Here is a 13439-nt window from a genome sequence, read left to right on the forward strand (position 1 = left end):
AATAGCCCAGTGGGTTGGATTTGCTTTAAAACTAACTCCCAATTTAAATGGATAGTGTGATGGACTACCTTACTAAGCATACAAGTGATGTTAGCTTGAGAGAAGAGTTGGTAAACCCCACCACACCCAAATGGAGGTAATGGTGTTGTACATGCCTCAATAGCCCAGTGGGTTGGATTTTGGCTTTTACGTCATGGCTTATATGAAATACCTCATTGAGGGTGCCTTTGGAAATAACGCACCACAAAAAAACAAATGGGTATGTGTCCATTCATCATCTTGTACTGTGTCCATTCATCATCTTGTATTGTGTCCATTCATCATCTTGTACTGTCTACAAAAATTAAGATAACAGTTTCTGTAATGAAGCGGTGGACACATAATTGTAGACACACGACTTGTATATATGAGGCCAAGGGCCAAGCATAAGTGTATTGGACCAAAGGGAAAATTGTAATTGAGGGAAACAGGCTTATGGGGGCCAAAGGCCAAGTGGGGGTGGACACTAATAAGTGTGTGTGAAAAGGGGGCCATGGTATATAGGCCAATGTGAATAGCTAATCACAATTAACTCATACTCATCAAATTTACAAGCTAATCAGCTTTCATGGAAATATTTCCCTTCTCCCTACTCATGGATGGTGCTCTTACACCCATGTCTCCACTCCATTCTTGAGTGGCCATAGCTAGTTCTTTGCAGTGGTATCAGAGCTTTCCATTGATCCTATTTTCCCCAAATTTCATCATGAATTGCTATAGAATTTTCAACCTCTTTTGTGCTCCAAGAAAACCCTAGAATCCTGTAGCTTTCACCAAATCTAGTGCTCAAACTTCATGTACATGTAGCCAAGGCTCCAACCAAGCAATATTAATGATTCTTAAGCACCATGGCTACTTGATTTGAGCATGGGATTCTCTACAGCTGGTGGGCGGTGGTTTCAAAACATGCCGACGGTAAAAATCGTAAGATCACATGCCATAGAGCTCATCTACATGTTTAGATGCTTCATAATGCTTAGAAATGGGTTTCTCAAGTGTTATCTACCTTAGGGAGAGTATATTTATTAATCTATGAAGCTATGGGACTCTCCAAAATCTAAAAAACAGAGGTCCACGTTTTTCTTCATGGCAAAGGTATTCTCCACCATACACTCATAAGTAAGGCCTTGAGGTAATCTTTGAGCATTTGCTAAGCTTCTCCTTGCATTTCTTGCTTAAACCTTGGAGTTCTTTAATCCTCTCTTGAGATTTAGGGATTTCTTCCAAGAAACCCTGATTTCTTGACATTGGCCAATTCCAACTTGCCATTGGCGTTGTCTAATTCATCATTAATTATACTAATGATGCTATTACACAAACTAATGCTTCAAATAGAATAATGATCAAGCCATTTGTCTCAAGTTTGGGGGTTTTTGATCAAATCCATACACCATTGGATGCCATTGGAACCATTTGATGCTTCTTCAATCATTGGTGTGACATTCAAGCCATCTCAATGCTTGGGAATGTCAAGATACATGCCAATCCATATGCCTTTTGCTTCACCTTGTTTGTTGCATTGGTGTTGATGTTGTTTTGGACAATGGAGCTTGGGAAGTGAAAGTATAGCATGAGTACATGCTAATATAATAGTGGATTGTGCATGCGTTCATGCAAGCATTGTAAGTCATCATACCTACATCTTTAAAGTTCAAATCACACCTATCACATCACTTTGTACCCACATCAGTGTGTGACTGAAGCTAATCTAGATGCTGGTGTGGTTGATCTCAAAGGCTAGGTGATGCCTAAGAAAACTCTATGCAATGGTAATAAACGAGTCTTTGATACCATGCCAAAATCGCGGGGACAAGAAAATGCGACACAATGACCAGTAGTTCAGATTGAATGAACAAGTTTAAAATTGAATTAGTATTGTTTATATTACTGAATCAAATGAGATACAATAAATGACAAATTCTGACTCTAATCTGGAAGGGCTTATTCCCAAAACCCTATCCTAATTCTAAGGAGCTCAATCAGCTTAGATCATACAATTCATACAGTGCTGTGAATGTCAAGCTCAGGCTACACACTTAGCAGGCTCTATCTTGTTCATTTTTCAATTCAATGTGTTCACAATTTCAGCAAACAGACTTTTATAATGATCCAGGTAGCTCGTCATTGCCGATGGTAGATAAACAAGTCATGATTGTAGCTTCATCTCCGTAATCTTTCTTCCACTATAATCAGGTAGGTGTGACCAAAAATTCTATAGATTACTATATCAGCTAAATTCCGCCAATTTAGGCAGAACTGCTTTTCCAGGCATAGTGAATGCATAGTTTATGTGACACTTTAAGAGGCGGTCAAAGATATGCATGTATGCATGCAAAGTACAAAAGTGAAAATTCCAAAGAGGGAAAGGAATTATGGGGTTCCCAGCTATAATCCCTTAAGTCCATATTTGGAGGAGCCAACATAGGTGATGAAAGGACACCACCAGCAATTTCCTGTTTCCTTGCATTCATCTTCACCATTGGCCGTCCCCCTGCATTTCTTCTTGGTTTTTTGTTTCAATCCATGCATACACCAAGGGCATGGGTGAGTACACCTTGAATGCAACCTAGCATACACTTTATTGTCTTCAGATCCTCGCTAAGATGCTAATCAATGTCAAAGCTCCCTAAACCATCAACATCCAGCTTCTCACCCCCTATTTATGACTTTATCACATCACTAACCCAAGGAAACCTCTCAAAGACCCATATTAGCACCTCGTGTCTCCTTTTGGGAACCTCAAATGCTCCTAACCACCATATATCTTTCTCTGATTGAACACACTGAACGATGGTGTGTGAAATATTGTCATTTCCTTACTTTTGAAAGTCAACTATGCTCTCTCCCTTGTCGTCGAGCCCTTCTACAATAGTGGTAGAAGCAGATGGAGACTTAAATCCTGCAGCACATGGTTCATGAGTGTGACACTCATTATCTCTAGACTTCTTCCCTTCACAATTTGGCACTCGTCTAACTTCAGCAAATGAAGGAGACCTTAGACCCTATAAAGCACGAAAATCAAACAAAATGTTAATTCGTTCCCTATAAATGAGCATAGACCTAATGTGTGCAAGGTTATGAAACCTACTTACATCCACCAGAAGGCAACCCATAGAACAATATCATTACCTTTTGTAGCTTTCGCATTTCAACAAAATTTTTGTTGAACTCATTGAATTTGAATGAAACATTACCATCCGCAATCTTCTTCTTTCCTCATGCTGCAATGCAAAGTGTATCATTGATGTGGTAGTAATCCCCAATCTTGCATTTTACATCTTCATTGCTCACTCCCTTTGCTGTATGAACCCTCTTTGGTGGTGGGAAAAGGTTGTGCATGATACCTTTCTCACAAAGGGTGTCTCCTAAACAATTGATGAAGAGCTTTGTAGCCCTTCGTGCTAATGCCTAACTCATCACTCGGGGGGGTCACTCACAAAAAAATGTGAATATATCACGTGCGTTCAACAGAAGCATAATTTTAATTTATGAAACTTACAGAAATATATTTACATAAGGGTATGATTTAAAATTTTTTCAAAAAAATTTATAGATTCATAAAGAAAAGGGGATATTATATAGATTAAAAAATTCACAAATAAGGGATTTAAAATATAGGCCTTGAACGCACGTGATAGGGATATTTTACATATAGTGACCCCCCCCCCCCCGAGCCTCATCACATGCATTAACAACATCAATACTGCGGATACTTTGGGAAACCTCTTGTATGATTTCATTGGAAACAGCCATACATATCTTCTTACAAATGGGGATCCCTAATCATTTTAAGCACATGATCCCTCATTGTGAAAGAGCGCAAGAGCTCATTTTACAATCCCAAGTTTGATCATAACATGTGGCATCTTGAAGGAATACTCTAAAAACCAGCAAAATTACATTGACATTACACAAGTGCACACATGATTTACACTGGCATTTTGAATTGGAAGTGCTAGAGAATAAGAAAAAGGAACCATACCACGCTGCTTGAATTCTTCGCTTATAAGCGTCCCTCCAACGGCAAGTGTTTTGATGTGGTTGAGTGGCCTCTTACGCTCCCTAGCTCCAATAGGAGTGCTTTTCATGTGGGAGATGGTCTACGTAGCTCTCTCTTGATTTACACCCTCAAGCTCCTTGATTTTTGCTTGAGCCTGAAGTAGGACTTGGTGTACATTAGCAAGGTTAACTTGGAGCATATGCAACTGTGATGACAAGTAGAAGACTCTACCAGTGTCAGCTGTTGCTAATCTCTTGCTGTAGCCGAGTATCCCATTCTCACCATCTCCCACATACTGAATAAATGATGGTAAGTGTTTAAAACTGGGTGGGTAGTAATGCATTCTTGGGTCTGCTTGGTATAGATGCCCATCAACCCATAGATCCACATTAGTGTGACCCCCTTGTCTATATACATTCCTCTCCTGTTCTGTGAGATGAACCTTGCCCAAAGTTGCATCTCTTCCAACACCCGCACATGCAAATCCACCTTGCGTCGATGCAATGGCACATCAGTGTTAGTGATTTCACGCAATGCTTAGAAGGAGTTGATAGTCAAAAAGAAGAGGGAGGCCCTAAGATCACAGTAGAGAGAGAGAGAGAGAGAGAGAGAGAGTCTGTGTTTGCAAGCCAAGCCATTAGCTCACAATAGAGAGAGAAAGGGAGAGTTGAGAGTAGATGAGAGGATTGTAGAGAGAGGGATAGAGTGAGGCTATGCAGGCCAAGCTCATAGTAGAGAGATGAGGAGAGAAAGAGAGAGAGAGAGAGAGAGAGAGAGAGAGAGAGAGAGTTGGTTCAATTTTGGGGGGAAAAAGAGATTGAAAAATGATTTTTTGACATACATATGGGTTTGGGATAACTTTTAAAGCAAAAATGCTCAAAAATAATAGAAAAAAAAATCACTATTTTTGGCCCCCCTTAGTTGCGAGATTGATGATGTGGAAAGTGACAAGAGATCTCTGATTTGATTGATTTGGTTGGGGAAGTGGAGGCATTAAATGAAGGAGAAAAAGGTGGAGGCATTCAATTATGAGATAGATTGGGTTTTAGGGGGAAATGAAGGTTAAAAATTGAATGTTTTACATATATATGGATCTAGGGTCAGTTTCAAAGTATAAAATTTACAAAATGGTAAAAAATTTATCCATTTTGCCCCCCCTCTAGTTACGAGCTTGCTAGAAAGAGAAGACGAGGCTTTGTATAAGAAGGGCCCATTGGGACAATTGGATGGCAAGGTTTGACTCCAAGGAGAACAGGAATTGTGTCACTATGAGAGAAAGTGAGGTGGTGAGAGCCTAGTAGAGAAACATTTTGTGGCATCTAGCTGAATTACCTTAATTAATGCCAGGTTTTTGAGTTAGCTATGAGAAGTGGTGAAGTGGCCATGTTACATGTGCATGGCCAACCCTTAACTTGAATGCACACTCATAGGGCACCTCGGAATTGAGATCGGTCAGTATACAACAAAGGGCTTAGGGAGGTTTCAATTGAAAGCGAGGATTAAACCCACCTCCTCTAATAATGCCACACATGAGTAAACTTGACAGTCTCTATGCAGACGAAAAGTTAAGCTGATTAGGGTTTAGTTTTTCCCGAATAATGCAACAAACCGTTCACCTCCATACCACACAGGAAACATGATATAAAGAGCATGGTGTGCTAAACATGATTAATGTAGACCTTAATCTTAAACACCCCTTTTGACTAAGATTTGTAATTCTTGTTATTGAAGAGACTCCTTCTCTAGGTCCAATCCCTAGAGAAGATACGGATAAGGTAGAAAACTAGCATAGTGCTAGCTGTACGATCAAGAGAGGGTGATGAGTATAGACATGCGATCCACTTATAGTGATTTTAAGAATAATTGTATGATCAACTTATGGTGATGAACATAATTGTATGATAAGGTAGTGATGATTTAGCATAGTGCTAGTTGTATGATCAACCTCGTTGTCGTCGTGGTGTATCAGAAAGCAAGCCTTGCCCACATCAAATCCAGGACTGTGAGGGAGAGGAGAGAGAGAGGGGGGGGGACTCCGAGGGAGAGGAGAGGAGTGAGTGGGTGGCATGCCTTAGAGTGGATGCAAAGTGCAAACCGGTTTTTGTCTCAATGCACACACTGATGGTCTCCCCTTTGCCTCGACACAGGAGCCATAGTTAGCAGCATGCCATCAAGCAACAAAACGAGAAGAACACAAGGCACCCTCCACGCAGAAGTCATAGCGAGTAGAGAAAATTTTGGAGTGGATGTTAATATTAATTCATTGGCAAGCTGGATTCTATTCTCGGATCTGATAAACAACACCATGGAGAAACATGGATTCCCCAAAGCTAACTTTAACGGCTTTATGGCTGAGGAAGTTGCTCAAGCTAATTGGTTAGTCAGATCTGTCTTTAACAATGGGCACACAATGAATGAAATGTTAGTGCAAAAGTAGAAAAAAAGGAAAGTAGAGACATGTGATATCATAGGCACCTTTGCAAAAGATTCAAGATGCGACTACATAGAAGTTTGAAGTGATAGCAGAGACAAAGAATGGGATCTGACAATCAACATTTAAATCACTTTCTTTTGCGTCAAAAAAGAGTGGAAGGGAGTATGAGGTGACAATCAAAACAGAACCTGAATGCCTTGAATTTTAGCGACGACGAAGAGCGCATGGAAAGAAATCATATCTTACTTGCAAGCACATTTACTATGTGTTTTTGCAAGTACTAGGGTTACACCGAAATGAAAACATGTTTATACATCAGCCTCTAATACTAGAGAGAGATATCATCGCCGCACTATTTAGGAATCACAAATTCTAGGACTTACTTCATTAGGAGATTGGGTGATTTGATGAGAGTTTTCATTGTGAATCTAGCTTATCCAAATTTATTTTGGTGCTAACCTTCGAGTGAAATCATGTTACTAAACTTATGGAAATTATCTCATCATAAGTCATAGTTCTATTTTTGTTTTTGCTTATAATTTTGAAAAGTGATCCCATGTGTGCTAGTTTGAGGGAGTAAAATGTTACCTGTTTTGATTGAAAGCATGTTTCTGAACTTAGGGCAAGCAATTCACTTTGGACACAATTATATATGTTTTGTCAATATAGTCAAGTAAAGTGATCCCATTTGTGCCAATCAACCTGGCAACTATCCCCAGACATCCAATTAACTTAATAGGACACACTTCAAAACCCTCCCAACCTCCCTATCTGATCTCTAGCTACCACCTCTAGCTATCCTCTCAGGTCAGCTCTCACCTCCAAAAGCTCTAATCACTCACTTAAAAGTCCCTCATGACCACAACTAAAAACTAGCTAACCAAATCCACTCTCAGCTCACATAGAATTGCCTGTTTTTGCCTCCGAATGGCTTCACCTGTTGTTGAGATATGTGGTGCCAAAGAGCACAAGGAAGAGGTAGGGAATGAGTCACATTAATAAGAGAAGAAGCATGCACAATAGAAAAAAAAGAATAGACTAAGGGTCTACTAACAAAGGTTGATTTGTATTATCACTTGTAAAAGGTAAAGTCAATGGTCAAAGGTGACACATGAAAAGCACAAGGTTGCACATGTAGTGTGAGCATTAATGTGAACACATGGTTGGCACTAGGGTGCACAAAAAACATGGATTGGAGTCCTTCCCAAGACTATAAATATGGGTGTATGAAACTTGATTATGGCAATGAGATGATGGAGTCCTTCCCAAGACTATAAATATGGGTGTATGAAACTTGATTATGGCAATGAGATGATGGAGTTTGTGCCTTAATCATTGTATCATTGATTAGCTTTTATCTTAATCTAAATCATAGGTTTTCAAAGGTTTAAAGACTTAATCACTGAAAGATTTTTGTTAAACTTGAGAAAGAACTTCAATGGAGCCATGATATGACCTTGTAGATTTCAACACACTTTCACAGATCACAATACGTATTGTTGCATCATCAAGATTAAGGAAAAGAATACCTTCATAAATATAGCATTGCCTTCGGGGATGCTCACAAACATATCTCCTCCTACATTCTCAACACCTGTGTAGTAAAGGAAATTGATTTGCATTCTCACATTAGATAGTTGCAAGTGGCATATGTTTAATAAGTATAAACCTAGCTTTCACATTAAGCCATCAACATGATAGACTATAAGAGTTTAAGCAAGAAGTTGCATGTGACTATGGAGAACATATTTAGAAAAAATCGATTAAACTCAATGGTGATCAAAAGAGTGCATGCACAATGTAAAACATTTATTGAATATATGCCACGTTGCATCATAGCCAACTTAAAGTCTTCCTTTTTGGTTTCAAAATGGTTTAAAAAAGCATTCATGTGTGCTTACATAAATTCTTTAAATTTATAGTTTTTCTTCAAAGTTTAAGCACCTCAAGGTCCTAGGTTGCCTTTCATAACATACAATGCAACCATGCGTGCATATGTATAAAAATATGTACTCATGTCTTTGTTTGTTTTTGTGTGTGTGTGTGTGTGTGTGTGTGTGTGCGTGCGTGTGTATGTGCGCGCGCACACACACACACATGCATGGGAGCCCACTTGGACTTGATATGTATGTATAGATACACAAGCACCAAGTGGCAAGGAGTTAAATGACAAAATACTTTACCAATCACACCTAAATTCACGAGCTACATGTTCAACCATGATGTGTTTAAAGTCATTTGAAAAAAACTTAGTTATCCATTTACACCCATTCTTTATTGTGGAACAGATGAGCTAATGACTTCTAAAACTTATCGAGTCACCCCATATGATATATTGTGGTGGATGGCTTATGAGATATTACCAGGATACTGCGGTGCAGCAGCAACCACATGCGGCTGGTCGAAATTGATGCCTTTCATGTGAGGGTGCTTAGAGATGATCATGCTCAAGCAAGATCCGAGCCCGCCGCCCACATCGACGAGGGTAGTTACATCATCAAAGCTGGAGTAGGTGTCAAGGAACAACGGGATGAAGAGCTTGGTATGGTTGGCCATGGCGGAGTTGAAGATATTGTTGAAGGAGAGGTTATCTTGGGCATAAGGGAAGGGATGTTTGCCATGAGCTTTGCTGAAGGGAACGCTACCGTCGAGGACGGCTACATCCAAGCAATGCCATGCGTCCGTAGAAACCTTGTCTAGATTGAGGAGTATCATTGGGGCAAGAGAGGCACCATCTTCATTTTTGACCAAATATTTGCTAACTTCATTGAGCCCATATTTTCTCACATAGTGAGGATTGTGTGTGTGTTCCGAGTCTTCCTCCTCTAGGGAGGAAGTGAGGACGCCGTGGCAAGCTAATACCCGTAGGATTCGATCTAGAGAATCGGCAGCCGTTGGATGGTGGAAAACGTTGGTGATGTCGGATACTATTTGGGCGGGTGAGAGGAGGTGGTGTGGTTGGCTGGCGAGGATGTCCATGACATTGAGGCGGATTACAGTTTTCAGAGCCATGGGTAAGCAGCACAAGGAGCCCAGCTCCAGCACTCTCAACCATGCAGGGTCTTCAACTCCCGGGTGTGTGTCTGTGTGTCTGTGAGAGAGAGTGTGTGTGTGTGAGAGAGAGAGAGAAAGACAGCTCTCTATTTAAGAGTGTGTGAGTGAGAGAGCCAGAAAGAGACGCATGGCTTACTTTTGAAAATTGAATTTAAGAAAGCTCAAAATTTTTAGAGAACTTTCACGCATTTTTTAGTCAGCTTTCATTGCCTACCCCCCACCAACACCAATTACTTGCTCTTTATGGTATCATCCATTTTTAGTTAAGAATAGTAGCTAAAACCTAATTCCTTTGCTTAGAACGAAGCCAGGGTAAAAAATAAGATGCCTCTATGAATATATATATATATATATATATATATATATATATATATAAAAGTGTAGGTGGGTTGGTAATTATTCTTTCTATATAAATTTACAATTATAAAAAAATAGGATGAATGTTTTTAAAAATGCCTTAAAATATCTAAAATTGGGAAAATATTTTCTATATCCCTTCAAAATGGCCAAAATTTGCATAAGATATTGGTATTCTTTTTAACAGAAAAATCTCAAAAAATAGCAATTGGCAAAGATTAGCTCCTATTGTTTTCCTTGTGGGTTACAATTCCTGTTATTATAATTCTCCATCCACATTTTCAAATGTTTCTTCCAAAGCATCCAAGTCAAGTACTAATTTTTTTGTTTGAAGTAATGATTTTAGCCACCTTTCATTGTCATGATCCACCGATTTCAAGGCATTGAACCCTACTTCTTTCTTTCTGATAATGATTTACTCACATTTTTTCTCACACATATTTTGTCGTAGTGTTGAATCCTAATTCTTAGCCTTGAAAGGAATTTTGGCAAGAAGAACAAGACTTTAAGAGAGTCATCTATCAATAATACATCTTTGGTCTTAGTGTTGAATCCCAATTCTTAGCTTGAATGTGAAGAACAATAATTTTTTCAAGAAAGTTATCTATCAATATCTTTTTGTGACATCATAATAAAAAAGTTGGCCTTGATTAAACAAATAAAAATTTTATTAAAAAAAATAGCCTTGAATAACCACCACTACTTTTTTTACTAAAAGAAAATCATAAGCCTAACATGATTGCGAGAAAACTTAGTCATTTTAAGGAGACCTGCAAGTTTTCTTTAAGAGAAACAAATAAATAAATCTTTTCATTGACTTTTCAAACATTTTAATCTCAACCAAAGACATGATATTTTAACGCTTTTCCACTTCCAAAAAAGTGGTTTAAAAGAACAATTTTGTCTTTTTTTCTAATAGATTTCTTTTCTTGAATTAAAAAATACTATTAGAATTTTGGCACTCAAAAGAAAATCTCGCCTCAACGGATGCAATTGAGCCCTTTCTTGTTAAAAAATCTCGCCTAAACGAATGCAATCGAGCCCTTTCTTGTTAAAAAATGTTTGTCAATGATTTAAAACTAAAAAAGGAGTCCTTCCTTGTTAAAAAATGTTTGTCAACAATTTAAAACCAAAATTATATTTTGTGTGTAATTATCAAAATTTACACATGCCGTATGAAAATTGTTTAAAAACAAACACTAAATGCTTTTTATCCATTAAAAACTCTTGTTTTGTCATTCAATACTGTTTTGAACTATTAGATATATGAGACCATGTGTTGGGTGCATTGTTACAAAGAGCACCACCTTGCATTGCCAAAATTTGGTGAATCATATTTACACACATTCATATGCGTGGGCCATGCATTTGTATTGAGTAAAAATCTCTAAATTTAACAAAAATAATGCTACCCAGACTTTATTTGTAAACACAAGAGGGTAAAGAAACACAATTCACCTCAAAGGCCAAGAGTGGATAGTGGAGAAAAGACTCACGTTGGGGACTTGGGAGACAAAATGCATGCTCGAGTCCCAATTATGTGAAAAGTAGATGTGATGTCCAGCTCCCATGAGCTACCCAAGTAAGCTCTGATTTACCTACACACACAAAAACATTAAAGACACATTTGAAAAGATGCAGGGGGGAAGAGAGCTTGAGCTCTTGCAAGCACACACACACACACTCACAAAACCCTAATAGAGAACACACAAGGTGAGAGGCTGAAAATCTTCTTCTTCTCTACTCAACACTCAACACACCATATACAATATAAGAGTACACATAATATGAAAGGTACTCAACCAATACATACAAGATAAGAGTACACATAATATGAAAGGTACTCAACCAATACATACACGGGTTCTCTATAGTGTGAACCCGACTAAATGAGCTGGCGCTATAACTATGCCAGTCTCTAGAATGGCTGTCACACAGCCTGTCATCCCACTGGCCGCATATCACCCAAGATCTCACCAACCATGCCAGTGGTGTAAGTGTGGGGCCTATCCCCCAGGCGGGTCATCAGTGTCCACCGCCGCCTCACTAGACGAGCTCGATATCTCAACACTCCCCCTCGAGCTCAACTCCATCTCATGTACACCAAGCGAAGCCCTGAATCTGCGGAGCTTCTCTGTACCCAATGCTTTGGTAAAGATGTCAGCTACCTGATCCTCTGTGCTGACATAAACAAGGTCAAGATCTCCTGCCAAGACCTTCTCTCTGACGAAGTGGTAGTGGACCTCTATGTGCTTCGTACGAGCATGAAAGGCTGGGTTCCTGACCAACTGTATACTGCTAATGTTGTCACAGAAAATGACAACTTGTCTATCCAAATCTGCAAGTAGCTTTCTCAACCAAGCTACCTCACATGCTGCCATAGCAGCTCCTTTGTACTCAGCCTTTGTACTCGATAGAGCAACCGTAGGCTGCTTCTTGCTGCTCCAAGTCACAGCAGCACTCCCCAAAGAAAACATGAATCCACTAGTAGATCTCCTATCTGAGATACTACCAGCCCAATCAGCATCTGTGTACCCATGTACACATATCTCTGTCCCAGTCTCATAGAATAGTCCACAATGCAAAGTAGACTTCACATACCTCAGTATGCGTCTCACTGCATCCAAATGCGATTTCCGTGGAACCTGCATAAACTGACTCAACAGCATAAACTGACTCACCAACCCAACAGCATAGCTCAAATCTGGTCTGGTGATCGTCATGTAGATCAAACTTCCTACTATGTGCCTATACATAGTAGGATCCTCCAAGATCTCTCCTGAATCTGCACTCAACTTGCCATTCTGATCCAATGGCACAGAAATAGGCTTACAGCCTGTCATACCATACTTGGACAACATGTCCAAGCCATACTGTCTCTGCAGTAATCCAATACCATGTGGTGACCTAATCACCTCAATGCCCAAGAAATATCTAAGCTCCCCCAGATCCTTCATCTCAAACTTCTGTCTTAGCAAGATCTTTACATCAAAGATCTCTGCATCATGGTTCCCCGTAATGATCAAGTCATCTACATAGATGACAACAAGCACAACTCCTCTATCACCATGTCTCACATACAATGAGAAATCTGCATTGGCTACATGAACGCCAATAGTGACAAGATATTTAGAAATCTTGTCAGACCATGCTCTTGGTGCTTGCTTTAAGCCATACAAGGCTTTTTTCAACCTGCAAACATGCTCGGGGTGACCCACATCCTCATAACCAGGTGGTTGCAACATATACACCTCTTCTTGCAAATCCCCATACAAGAATGCATTCTTTACATCCATCTGATGTAAAGACCATTGCTTTGACGCAGCCACTGCTATCACAACTCTCATCGTTGCCATCTTGGCAACTGGGCTGAAAGTTTCCTCATAATCAATCCCATATGTCTGCACATATCCTTTGGCTACCAATCTAGCCTTGTACCTGTTTATGCTTCCATCACTGTTATGTTTAACTTTGTACACCCACTTGCATCCAATGGCTTTCTTGCCTTCAGGCAATTGCACTAAATCCCAGGTTTTATTTCCATATAGTGCATCC

At 39.5% G+C, this 13439-nt stretch overlaps 1 pseudogene across 1 annotated transcript; it reads right to left on the reverse strand.

Moving 5' to 3' along the window:
- Positions 1–2855: 2855 nt before the first annotated feature.
- On the reverse strand, positions 2856–9542 carry LOC147640721 (flavone 3'-O-methyltransferase 1 pseudogene; annotated as a pseudogene). Its single transcript, XR_015267716.1, has 3 exons — positions 8837–9542; positions 8003–8067; positions 2856–3041 (listed from the first exon to the last, which is right to left on the reverse strand). The product of XR_015267716.1 is annotated as a flavone 3'-O-methyltransferase 1 pseudogene (transcript).
- Positions 9543–13439: the final 3897 nt, after the last annotated feature.

This window comes from Cibotium barometz, chromosome 2 (genome assembly GCF_041138505.1).
Source record: "Cibotium barometz isolate CiBa-2024 chromosome 2, ASM4113850v1, whole genome shotgun sequence".
Lineage (NCBI taxonomy): Eukaryota > Viridiplantae > Streptophyta > Polypodiopsida > Cyatheales > Cibotiaceae > Cibotium > Cibotium barometz.